The sequence below is a fragment of the Arvicanthis niloticus genome, chromosome 14 (assembly GCF_011762505.2).
Source record: "Arvicanthis niloticus isolate mArvNil1 chromosome 14, mArvNil1.pat.X, whole genome shotgun sequence".
NCBI lineage: Eukaryota > Metazoa > Chordata > Mammalia > Rodentia > Muridae > Arvicanthis > Arvicanthis niloticus.
In genome coordinates, this window is record NC_047671.1 from 43,147,965 (window position 1) to 43,161,825 (window position 13,861).

Here is a 13,861-nt window from a genome sequence, read left to right on the forward strand (position 1 = left end):
CTCTGTGACTTTTATACCATGCACCCCCATCCCACTTATCTCCTCATCTCTTTGTACCCACCCTCCACTCTTGCAACCTCCTCCCCAAAAGGAAAAAAAATCTCATTTGGAAGCTGCAGTGTGTCACATGGAGTCCAAATCTTTTAGTATATACTTCTGTCAACTCCCTGGACCATCTAGGTGCTTATGAGAACTTACTGGAAACCATGACAGTGGGAACTCTCATGCCTTGCATTCAACACAGCTTCTGCCTCTTGGGTTTTGTCATCTACACCTTTCTTTCCGTGCCTCTTTGGTCCCTTAACTCTTAGGAACCTCATCCTGTTCTGTTTAGTATTTGATCACCTTGCCATTACACTTAGCTTATTAACAGGCTTGGCTCTTGGAGGTTTCTAATTGTTTTCCCATTTATTCTTCCTTCTGTGGCAGATTGGGGGCGGTGTGTAAGTGTGTGGTAAGGCACATAGATGCCAGGGGGGAGTGGTAGCAGTATATTATTGCAGGGATTCCACTTCGCGTAATTGCTTAGGAAAGGGTCTAAGTTAGCTCACCCTAAGATACTGAACAATGTCCATTTTCCTGAGAGAATAAGCTTTGCAGAATGGGTTTTTTAAACAGAAAACCCAGCACACTCTAATAGGAAGAAAGCACACTCTAAAGAAAGAAATGTTAGGGGGTGTTCAAAATGAAAGTATAAAAGTGCATGAGAGGAACAGAAAGGTTAGAATCGAGGAGAGCGAGCAGTAGTGCCAGAAAGAAGGGTAAGTCGAAGAGTTAAATAACATTTATTTGTTTAAGTTTCTTCCTCCATGCTCCTGTTTACCAGTTGTCAGAGCAGGAATCAGATGACTCTGTGCTCCAGAATGTATGAGTTTACTCTCCTGCCCCGCTATGCGCTATGGGTAGGAGCTAGTTCTTTTCGGGAGCTGTGCTCACTGGGCCTAGCACAGAATGGCTCAGCTCAGTGCTGGGACTGGACAACAGGAAGACCGCTGTCTCCTCTCTTTCCAGTGAGAGTGTGGAAGTTGGAAGAACGATATACTACAGTAATGGTGACTCATGCAGGACGTGGAAGGCAGCCTTGGGTCTGGATATTGGCACTATAAATTGAAGGCAGCTATTGTGTGTGTGTGTGTGTGTGTGTGTGTGTGTGTGTGTGTGTGTGTGTGTGTGTGAAACAACCAAGACTGTTAGCGTTATAGCCAGGCTGTCTGCAGTGTGCGGTGTTGTGATGTTTGGGGAGGCTTTAAGAGATCAGGCCGCATGTGGCACTTGAATACTTTCCAAGAATGTTCCGCAGCCCTCTCTGTGGCTTTCTCTGGAGTGGAGCCAGGTCATAAAGCTTTGTCTGATGGTGGTTGTCAGCAACAAATGTCCATGTTCAGAAATGTGGATCAGGCTGCTTAGTTGGGAAGGAGGCACTGTTTCTGTTGTTTGTTTTGCCTTTCAGCCTGCAGTGGTTCTGCATTATCAGTCCATAGCCTGGTAAGATGCATAATTTACCTAACTGCGTAATTTTATCTACTGTATTATTATTATTGAGAATCTAGTGGGATGCTAGTTATCAGATACCCCTTTATTGCTTTAAAAACAGCATTTCAGTTGCAAATGCGTGGAATGTCTGGCAACACCTGGACTACTACAGCATCTCAGAGGGATTCTCTTAGGGAAGAGAACTCATACATTCTATGAGTTTGGGGTATGCCATTTTTCTATGTGAGTGTTGAGATTCTGTATACATTACAATTTCTGTTCTCAAGAACGTACCATGTAAAAACTGTTCTTTCTTACTGTGGTTCTAAAACTGGAGTTGCAAGTTGTGTTTGTTTCTTTAATAGAATTACATCATTCATTCATTCATTCATTTATGCATTCATTCATTTATGGTAGGTGTGCACTCAGGCTACCTTGCATCTGTGGAGTTCACAGGAAAAATTATAGGTTGACACCCAGACAGTCAGCTGGACTGTGTGAGGTCCCTAGTTAGGGTAGCTCTCTGCCCTGGAGGATGTATCAAAATGGCAGACCCATTTCTCATTGTCCTATGCTATTTTAAAATCCTGTTTGGTCCTTTACTGACCATCATTTCCCTCCATTAGGGAGCTTCCCTGGCAACATCAATCTTGATTTCTCATTCTCCCTGTGATCCCTCAAGTCAGACCATTGTGTTTGACAGAGGCTGGAATGAATATCCACCTCTTGCATGCTCTCTGAATATACACTTACTGATTCCTCAGGCTGCATATTTAATTTATGTGTGTGTCGGGGCAAGTGGCTGCTAGGCTTATATCTTTGTATTTCAGACTAAATAGAAACTTAAATTAAAAACCTCATATGCATTGAATAATATATATTCAACAGAACACCAAGTTAATATTAAACACTGAACAAATATTTAAAAGAGAAATTGAGGAAGAGGGGGAATTACAGGAAAGTACATTGAAATACCTTCTAAGACTTAATATTATTTTTCTATTTTATGTGTATGGGTGTTTTGCCTGTCTACACACACACACACACACACACACACACACACACACACACACAATACATATATACATATATGCATTTTGTGTATGAGGTACTCCTAGAGGCCATTGGGACCAGAGTCACAGACTTGAGCAGCCATGTGAGTGCTGGGCACTGAACTCAGGACCTCTGGAAGAGCAGCTGGTGCTCTTAACCACTGAACCATTGTTCCAACCCCAGCTTCCTAATTCTTGAAGAATTTATCCAGAGGGGGAAAAAAGCCCTGTTACTCTGTTTTGGGCTTACAGCTTTACCTTTTCTGGACACAGGTTTGTTACCGTATTTCCTGACCTGGTTTCTTACTCAGTTAATGTTCAAGTGTGAGCTACGGGAGCTGAGGTAATGAGTTAGATCAAATCGTGGGTGACTAGAAGAAAGCAAGCAAGCCGGTGTTCAACCACATGTTCTTGAAGACAGCTATGGCCCATATCTTAGAACCCTTGCCTCTTTGACAGAGTGATGGTTAGAATTAGGGGCATTGTATTGTAAAGGATTAACAATATAACACTCCAGACATATCATTTGTAGTAAATTTCATAGATGATATCAACCACCCACACTGTTTTGTCTAGACTGGATATTTATGTTGAATATGATGAGACCCAGACCAAAAATGTGAAATCACAGAAAGCTGAAGATTCTCTTTCAAACTAAGTATGGAAGAATGGTGTTACTAGGCTAGGTGACGCCAGGCACTGCATTCTAACGTTGGAATATAAGGGGGTTCCTGATCTGCACTGAGTGCTCTCATTGGATGAAGCAACCTACCATCCTCATGCATGCCTCCTTTTTGTTCAACAACTTAACATAAAGTACTTCCTCAGAATGAACTTCTATGTCATGCTGTTATAAGACAATTGTTGCAGCTATAAAAATAGTTAGATGCCAGAAGCTTAGAGGAAATCAAGATAGATCTACCATGGAGTGTGTGGATTCTGGTCTAGTCTGTGGTTTTCCTGATTCCTTTGCATCTTTCTGACTCTGTTAGAGAACCCAGTGAACTTGTACTGTTCACCTAGTTGATATAGACAGACTTGTATTTTGTTTGCTTCCTGGGCACAGCTTTGACTGATTGAGCAGCTATAGATATATTGGGGGGGGGGGGTGGAAACAACACCATTTTGGGGAATGAAAATTATATTTGAAGCCTTACTTCTACTCTGGAGGAATTTTAATAAGTCTGCTTTTTATAACTTTAGGGTAAACATGTCAAGTACTCCCTAAAGATCAGAATGAGTTTTGCATGTGTGAATTAATGAATTATTTAGAGTGTCAATCTGGGCTTATACAGAGCTGTCAGGAGAACCCAGACACTTGACACAGCGTATGTGCTTCTACTATTTGATATACAGCTTCTATTAAAGCTCTAGTTATGGAAGCTGGTATTTAGCGGAGGTAATTTAAAGGCCACATCTACCCATCCGCTCTTTGATGTCATGCAGATCAGGCAAAGAACAGTATGTGCATTACCTTGTAACCAAATGGACCTAGGATGCATGTGTAGTTTAGAGGCACTAAGACATCTGATTTGCCTGTGGGTAAGACAAGAGGATCTTTGTAAATGCTCACGTAAGAGCTGTCTCTTAATAAAGAGATATGTTTATCTCCTCCATGACAGTTCTGTTTGTCTCCCTTTGCCTCAGTTTCTAGTAAATCTAAAGCATGGTGATTTCTTTTAGCATCAGAGCATCTCCATTGCCTTTTGGGGTTCAAATGTTTCTTTTTGTTCTCTTCTTCACTTCACATTTCAAATGAAAATCAAAGGTTCATCTTATCACAAAGAATCTGGTCCAGAAAGATTTAGGCTTTTGCTTGTTTTAGTCAAAGTCAACAGTCTTAAGCAGGGGAGACTTGTCAGGGAGGCCAGTTCTAAGTAACTTCTAAATTCTCTCAAAGGGTGATTTTCCTTTTGCATCAGATTTCAGAAGATCATAGAGAAGAGTCTGTCTCATCAATCTGGGGAATGAATAGGTAGATGCTAACCTCCTTTTCTTCAAGTTGCTCATTCAAAAGCCTGATGTGAAGTAAATATCTATTTTACAAATGACCACCCCTGATGGCTGTGATATGTCACCACTGTAGTTCAGATCTTCAGGGTTCCTTAAAGATTCATACAGTAAATCGTGTACCCAATATGGCATGATTGGGAAGTGGTAAAGCCTGGAAAGGGTTATACCTACTTATGTGTATGTATGTCTGCGCATGTGTGTGTATGTGTGCTTGCATGCGTGTGTCTGTGTATGCATATGTGTGTATGCATGTGTGTGTGCCTGTGTGTGCATGTATGTATGTGTGTGCCTGTGTATGCGTGTGTGTGTGTGTGTGTGTGTGTGTGTGGTGTTGGACATAGAAGTAGAAATGAGACTATGAGAAGGGAAGACAAGTTCTAAGAATATATGACACAAAAGCAGAAGAGAAAGGAAAGGGACCAGCAAATGTGTGAAGAAAAGAACCAGGCAGGGCAAATAAAATATAATGATGGATATATAAAATGTCAATAGTGAAACAAAACCAATTTCTGTGTGTCTTAACCAAAAAAAAAAAAGTCATATATTTTTGTCATTTCTAAATGAAAATCCCCAGGCCTGTCCATTTTGACTATGTTTGTGCTTTGGCTAGACTAGTTCACTTGCCTACAGAGACTAAGCCAGCTCACAGACACGAGGAAAGGAAGTAGACATCACAGTACTGTGTAGGAAATGGTAGATTCTTGTGTATGCTGTCTTTGAAAGGCACAAACTGCAGGTGACAAAACATGCAACTCAGGAACTTCTCTCCTTCCAATGAGGGTACACTTGAACACAGTTGAAAATTCAAGACTCTCAGACCTAGAATCTGAGAGGACTCCCTGCCGTCTCAGTAAAGGTCAGTTGCTGAGACTCACTTCACTTTTGCATGTTTCTCTCATCTTTAACTCTAGCCCTGGGATCATAGTGGATCACTGGTATGCCTCCTTTCATACTGTTGGTTTGTAGCTGAAGAATTGTCTGAGTGGACTTTTGGTGAAAGAGCTCATATGTAAGTGCCCTAGGAAACTGCTTTATTCAAGAAAGCCTTGCTAAAGGGCATTTAAATTAGTGCTGTGCCCACAGTACGCACTGAATAACTACACGGCCAGACAAGGGAAATGAGATGGTTTCATTTCCCAAGACTTTCTCATTCTTCCTTCCTTAGGACACTCTCCTCTAAACCCAGAACAGATGTGTCCAGACCCTGCCTGCTCCTTATAATTTACTACCACTGTACTGTGTTGATGTTAGTGAAATAGCTCATACCCTCTGCTCACTAGGAGCAGGGTTCTGTGCTCCACACCTGGTGTCTGTTGTTTCTTTTGTTGCTCGTAGCAGACCTGTGATACCAGCACACAGTTAGGTTTGAAGAGGGAAAGATTTTCTTTCCTGGACTAATAACGCTCAAGTCATGGCTCTGACTTCAAATGCAGATCTGATTCCAATGATTCTAACTCTGGAAATCATGTCTTCCAAAATAAAAGTCTGCCACGTCCTAGGGTCTCATTGAGGAAAATGACAGGTGAGGGAGGGGTAGAGAAAAAGAGAGAAACAGGAGACCCTGGTTGGCATCCAGCTGCCTCCTCTAATGAAAGTGAGCAGAGACATTTGGTAATGGAGTCTCTGTTGGTTTAGCTCAGAAAGCCTGTGAATAGAGACTGGTTATTCCCTGCTAGACACACACCTTTAATCTCAGGCAGAGGTAGGTGGATATCTGGGTCCTTGGCCAGCCTAGTTCCACAACAGCCAAGGCTGCATAGTGAGACCCTGTCTCAGGAGAAAGACTGGTGTTCTCTTGCACTGGGCATCATACTTTAGAAAGGGGATGAAAATGACAAGAACAGGCTAAGCAAGTGACAAAGCCTACCTCTAAGTAGTCAGTTTACATGTGGCCAAGAAAGCTCTTATTTAAAAAACAATCTTAGTGATTTTGGTTCTTTTGGCCTTCTGATGAAACACATCACATTGTAGCCAGATTAGTCTGAGGACAGTTTTCCTTGTTGCTCTATCCTGCCTCTGTGGCAGAGAATTCTAACAGTAGACTTCATACATTAGATATCAAGAACTCATCCTGGCCTGTCATTGAACATGCAGGCTGTCTTTGAATCTTGTGCTTTGGTGGTGGCCTGTGCTGCGTCATAATCCTCCACCACAGTGCGTGTGTTTTTCATGGCATGTGTGTAGTAAATATGACCGTGTCTCATGCCAGTAACGCCTGCTTGAGTAGTGGTTGAATGTTAGTTAGCCAAGTTGCTTTGTTAAAGCCACAAACGTTGCAAGTAAAATCAGCACACACGGGTGATGGTGCGTATCTGGAGCCTTCTGAAAATAGCTTGCACTTGGGGAGTATTCTGTGGTCCCTGGGTGGGTCAGCAAAGTGGAGGAGAGACAGAGCATTCTGGTCCCAGTTGTCCTGAAAGCTCTTATTGATATGGGATTAGTCTCAGTGGAGACAACTGTGCTGTCACATGGGCATCAGGGCGATGGAGAGGAGTGACTGAGGCCTGTGGGGGAGGGGACTGGCGCTGAGTCACTGGGTTCATTAAAAGGCTACAGAACAGGAGTGGAATTGGAGCATGGCTGGAGAGACCTGCCCCTGAATGGTTCAACCACTATATCTGCTCCCACACCTCGGGTAAGCTAACATCCAGCCCATGCTGAGCAAGAGGAGACTGGAACCTTCAGGTACAAGCTGGGGAGTGGGCTTACTCTCCACAGGTTCAGAGGTCCTGGGTAGGATTAACATGCAGGATCCTAGGTGATCTCAGAGACCAGGCCCCGGTCCTGAACTCTGGCTCTCAATACAGATTTCCTGTCTTGGTGGCTTAAACGTTCTGAGAGGTAAAAATGCATGGATTTTATTAGCAGCCAGCAAATTATATTTTGCCAAATTGGAATAATTTAAAAAGTCATTTTAAAAGTTGGTTGTGAGCTGATGCGGGTGAGAAAAAAAAATCAGGGTTGAGAATATGCTACCTTGTTCTTCATCACACTGTATCGGTAAAAGTGTGAATCTTCTCTACGACTAGAAAAAAATACCATAAACGGTTGGGGGTGGGAATATACTGCTGAGTTCACTGTGCTAGGGACAAAGTAAAAAGCATCTGAGGGACAGGAAATATGGGCAGAAAATCATAAACTAACAAACAGTGTCTTTTCTCTCTAAAAGCGGGAAATTACTTAGTCTTTGCCTTTTAAGTGTAACTAGTGTGTGTGTGACCTTGTGTTAGTGCTAGATGGAGCTAGTGTGTGTGTGCCTTTGGGTTCCCTCCATATAAACTGTAAGCATATCTGAGTGTCAGTTAAAAAATATCCATGCCCTGAAGGGAGTCACAAAGGTAAGCCTATAGACTGACGTTCTCTCTATATGTCTTCTACTGTCAAAAGAGATCAAAAGCTTCTGGTAACTAGAGAAAGCCTTTTAAAGTGAACTCCGAATGTAGGAGCTGCTACTGCCATCAATTGGTTAGTCTTAAGATTAAAACAGCAGCTTCCCGGACTGGGCACACTTTCTTCTCATCTTATAAAAGAAGCTAGTGAAAAGAGCTTTCCCTTTAAGCTGCCTGTGCTCAAGCAGAGGACAGTGGCTCTTTATTTTCCTGCTTCCTCCCCTATGCTTCCTTTATTTGTTTTGCAAAACTGCACATTGAACTCAATTCATCACGGTTGGTTTGTAAGTGTCCAAGGCAAGGAGAGCAGATGACCAAAGGCTTCAGCTACGGAGGGTTAGGAGTGGAGAGGAGAGGTGGAGGTGGCTTGGAATGAATATGAATATATATATATATATATATATATATATATCTGGCAGCCACTAAGTATTGAGAGCAAATGAGGGCACATGAAGAAAACAGAAATGTGGTTACCCCTTGATACTGTTTGTCAGCCCTTTTTAGCTGGAGAGCACCTCATTTTTCTGATCTCAATTAGCTTAAGTGTAAAATTTATTTAAATTTGTTCTGTCTCTCTAGCAGAACAAGATTCTCCCTCAGCAAGGGGGACTGGGAGAGAGGGATGGGTGTCTCAGATATAAATGAAACAACCCTGACTTAATCAACCCTCTGGCACAATTCAATTCTTATTTTAGTGGATAATAACATCTAAACTTTAAGGTGTGAAGCACAAGCCAGAAAGCATTTTTAATATTTCATTCACATTTTCATAAAATTCCTTCAAAAAATGAAAATAGAAAAAGCATCAGCTGTGCCATTCAAGAAATTTGTTTAGCGGAGCTTATAGGTTGTGAGGAGAGCAAAATCAAAAGGACCAGCGAGGAACTGTGGGTTAGGAGTTCATGTGCAGTTGGGTCTTTGGCTTGTAGCAGAGCTGGAAACCAGATCAAAATGGTCCACTGGAGTCTAATTCTAGAATCATGCATACAAAGTGATGCTGGGAACTCTTCCCTGGTGTGCAAGGGGTTTTTAATCTTAGAATTTAACCAAATGCTTCACTGAAAACTGTTATGTTAATACAGCAGTGTATTAACCCATTGCTCACAAGCAGTCAAAGATAATTTCTGATGGAGATCTGCAAGCATGCCCAGAGTTTCAGCCTTCCATTTGCTCAACTGTGTGAGGACCCTGCTAGTTCTGACTTGACCTAGGAAGCTCTGGGAGTGCTTGCCAGTGCCCCCTGATACCTTTGACATGTCTATTTGTTTCTGAGATGGGGTTGTTTGGTTTATATGGCTGAGTAGGTTTGTGTGTGCTTTTTATTTTTTGTTGATAGACAGGCTCAAGCTCAAGGTCTTGCACAAGGAAGACAGGAATTGTACCACTGAGCTACCCCCAGCCACTTCGGCTTCCTTTTATTTTTTTAAACCTTTACTTTGTTATTTTATTTTGTGGGTATAAGTATTTTGTGTGTGTGTGTATATATATATGTATATGTATATGTATATGTATATGTATATGTATATGTATATGTATATATATATGTATATATATATATGTGTGTGTGTATGTGTGTGTGTGTGTGTGTGTAGCACGTACATGTCTGCTGTCATGGATCTGCTGGAGCTGGAGTCATAGTTGTAAGCTGCCATGTATATGCTGAGGATTGAACCTCTAGAGGAGTGCCTAGTGTTCTTAATCATGAGGCCATCTTCAAACACACACACACACACACACACACACACACGCACACACACACACACCCATTTCCCCAGCCCTACCATTTTGTTTGCTTTTTACTTTGGTCAGTCTTACCCTGTATGTCTGTGTGAATATTTGTCTTGGGTAGGGGGCTTGCTGCATTAGTTCCCTGTGCTCTGTGAACCTAGGGTCTCGCTTTGCTAAATGGAACTGGTACATCAGATCTGGGAGAACACTTCTTTGCATTGATCCAAACTGTCTTAGTGTTGGAAAAAACCTTTGCTTCTTGACTTTTGCATTGTTCTGGGGTTAGCCACCCCACACTCCTGTGGAGGCCGTTGGGCAGTGAGGCAACAGGTGAGTCTCCTGCGCAGAAGCTGCTCTTCTACGTCTGGATCCTTGTCCTGGACAAAGCGCCCCTTCCTATGGCTGCAGCCCTCTCTCCCAGGCACTGGTGGATGAAATCACCTTTCCTTTACAATCAGATTCACAATGCTTATCACCTGCAGACAGTGCATTTAATACTGACGATTTAATTTCTTCCTGTCAGGCTTGAAACCTTCTCTTTCTGTGGTGACTTACCTAATTATTTTCTTTTACTATAGCTAGGTCTTGGGTTTGCCCTGCGTGTTTTCCTCCACTTCCCAAACGTCACAGCAAAATACATCTACTTCTTCAGTTTGTCTGTTACCAAATTCTTTCCAGCCCTGCTTGTGAGATGGCCTTTTTCTCTCCAGTTAAGAGCCATCCCTAGTGCCTCATACACATGTGCCCAAATATAAAAACCCTCTTTTATATTATCTTGCATGGCTGTCAGCCCAGTCCTCTTGGGTCTGCTCAATCTATCAATTTCAGCTGGAAGAAGACAGAACCCTCCCCGACCCTCCCCCACCCACCACTTTGGATTGCTGGGCTGTCCCTGGAACATGGCAAAGAGAAGGTGAAGGTAGCCTGGAGGTCTTCAGTGTTGCGCTCTCCTGTTGTTGCTGTCTTAGAGTAGGTGGGGTTAGCCTGGATCTTCATATCATCTGTCAGTCACTGCTCTTGCCTTCAGGCAGTCATCTAGCCTTGGTGCGTAGAAATCTCTTCCCCTGGGATAACCAGCAGCTTTCTCACAACTCACAACATCTTGGGGACACCTGCAAATTCTTGTGGGCCTAGGTTCCTGCTGTAGTATGCCTGCTTTGAATATACCCATGTCCCCCCACGTCCCCTTTCTACCTTAGATAAGGCATGTCTTCTAAGTCTACTAGTGACAGATCCTCATGGGGTGAGGGAAGGAATCCTCATATATAATTTTGTATTTCAATAGACTAGGCATATTTTGTCTATCCAGTGTGCTTCAATTCCAGATTAAGGACCCAAGTGGCCTTGAGATGTGGGGATTTATCTAACTAGAACATATATTGTAGATTGCATGGGAAGGGGCCCACTTCTGTTCTGTGGCTTGTAGTTTCATGTCTTTACTGCTGGACCTCGAGTGAGTGGAACCAGGGTAAGTATGGCCTTTGCTCACATCCCACTTACCACTGGTCCATATAAAGCTCTTTCTATCTAATTGCTCTACAAATGACCCTTGAGAGTCTGCCTCCAACACAGAAAGCACAGTGTAACCACACTTACCTATGCCTGTCTGAATCTAGCTTTCGGCTTGGGCCCCTGTGTAGCCTCTCTCCCAACCACTATGCCGTTTGCATGTCGCGTGTTCATAGATAGTTGTGTCATAACAATGAATTTCTTCCCAATGAAGGCCGGTTGGGAAGTTACCTACTTCCTGACTTACCTCTTTAGTTCGCAAATTGTCTGAAGTTGGTTTGTTTTGATCATTCATGTCTGAACATCTACTCTACCTTGGGTGTTAAGGTGGCCAGGGAAGACAGAAAATGACAGCCCTGCTGCCTTTCAACCCAGAGGGAAGGTTCAAAACACTTCCCAGTCAGAAGATTAGATAGGCAGCCACAAACTAGCCAAGCAGCCTTATGTCGATAGATAACAGCATCAGACTTACAGAACACTATGAGAAAGGAAATCTACAGTGTTCTACTGTTCTTGTCATCCCTTCCTTAAAAGGGTGTTCTGCTGCAAGAGCAAAGACCCCCTTTGTTTCACAGGCCTGTAGCCCATACATGTACACAGCACATGCATCTGGGTGTGAGTCCATTAATGTGACATGATGACAGATAAGAAGGAGTTTATTCTTGCCTACTGTAGCTTTATTGAAGGCTCCTCTAAATGTTGACCATCTTAAGTAAGCAATTTGTATCTGGTTGAGACCTGGAGTGAGGTGAATTCTGCGTGTGCTTCTTGACGTCCACCCATGGGTGTTGGCAGAGGTTGTTCCTTCCTGGCGTTTGATGCTGGGTAATGGCAAGAACTACATGAACACCCTTCTTCATACTGCCTGCTTAAGGTGCTGCTCTGGTCAAGAACTGATGGAGACGTTCTCCTGAGATCTGCTACCATCTTCCCACCAAGAGTGAAGTACATGCTGCTCTTGATTCTGGCCTTCTTTGCTGTTCCCTTCAACAAACATTTAGATATACTTAGTCCACACTGCATGCTGGGAAAGCCCATGACACAACCGCCATGTCAGATGAGTGTGGATGCTGTTTAGCTTAGTGACCCGGTTTTACTCAGAGTTAAATGTTACTCTTCTGAGTAATGGAGCTACCAGCCTGGTTGTGACATCACTGCTAAATTCAGATAAGTAGAGGTCCCCCACCCAATTCTTCTATGGGTCAGTACTGGACATCTCACCAGTTATTCAGCAGTAAGCTTCTCAAAGGCATTTTCTGTGAAGTCCTGCACAAGCTGTGGATAAATTAGCACCACGTTGTTCTGCTGGGTTCTTGAATCTCTGTGGCAAATTCAAGACATACTTAGTCATTTGTCAAACATAACTATTTTGCTGTTGTTCCCTACTTCGAAAACCAGAAAAAAAAAATGATGTTTATTTTTCTTTGTGGGTTTAAGATTACAGAAGGAGTTCTTAAGCGGCTGGGCAGTTTTACCCAAGTGCTATTTCTGTAATAGTGTCACTGCTATTAGTGGAATTCTGTAAACAACGATCCTCAGGTATGGATGACTGGAAAAAAGACTACCCACAAAACACACTTTTAAAAAATTCTTTAATTTTTTTTTTACAGTCTAGTGTTTATCCCCTGTCCCAGTCCACCATCTAACTGTTCCATATCCCACTCCTCCCCACCCCATCCTCCAACACCCATCTCCAAGAGGATGTCTCCACCACACCAGACCTCCCTGGGGCTCCAAGTCTCCCAAGTGTTAGGTGCATCTTCTATGACCGAGTCCAAACCTGGCAGTTCTCTGCTGTAATTGTGCCAGGGGCCTCATATCAGGTGGTGTATGCTGCCTGGTTAGTGACTCAGGGTCTGAGAGACCCTGGGGGTCCAGATTAGTTGAGACTGATGGTCTTCCTATAGGGTTGCTCTCCTCCTCAGCTTCTTCCAGGTTTTCCCCAATTCAACCACAGGGTCCCCAGCTTCTGTTCATTGGTTAGGTGCAAATATCTGCATCCAATTCTTTCAGCTGCTTGTTGGGCCTCTCAGAGGGCAGTCATGCTAGGCTCCTACACAAAACACACTTGTAGAAAAGTAAGAAGTGTTACCTGTGTAGTATTTTGGTTAATCATTCTTTACAAGGGAACCACATTAAAGGAGGAAGTTCTGTATGTATAACATTCATGAAAACAGATCCATGTGGCCCCATAAATGGAAATGCGCTTGTGTACACATGAAGAGCAGAAATGAAAAAGAATACAATGGATGTAGAATTAAATGTAGAAAATGTTTTAAATATGACAAGACACAAAGCTTGGTATTTCCAAATATGAAAAACTTCAAATTAGGAGGGGCCATGACTAGAGAATAGATCAGTGCTTGGTGACAATAAATCTGCTAATTCTATAAGTAGAATGTAGATGGACTATTTTCAACGATTCCCTGTTCCAGTCCTCAAAGAGCTTGATCTTATCAGAGCATTTGCTGAATGATGGTCCTCCTAAAGATATCTACAGCCTAATCTCCAGACATGAGTGAATGTGGGGACAGACATGAATAAAATCCCTAAGATGGCAGATTAGATTGTGTTGTCTAGGTGCCTTTAATGAAAAGGGTCCATGGAAGAGAGAGTCAGAAGAGTCAGAGTTGAAAGAGAGAGATGTAGTGCTGGGGTTTGAAGATGGTGTGCTGCTGGCCCTGAAGGCAGAAGAGG

The 13,861-nt window shown here is 42.8% G+C and overlaps 1 protein-coding gene across 4 annotated transcripts in view; it reads left to right on the top strand.

The window, feature by feature from the left end:
* The window catches only part of Mcc (MCC regulator of Wnt signaling pathway), a 357,943-nt gene that overhangs the window by 207,880 nt on the left and 136,202 nt on the right, over positions 1-13,861 (top strand). Inside the window, exon 1 of one of the 4 annotated variants that reach the window (XM_076912704.1) lies at positions 7,098-7,173. The exons of the other annotated variants lie outside the window; for them this stretch is intronic. The gene's annotated coding sequence lies outside the window, so the exon portion shown is untranslated. Of the gene's footprint in view, positions 1-7,097; positions 7,174-13,861 lie in introns of those variants that run through there. 4 annotated transcript variants of the gene reach the window in all.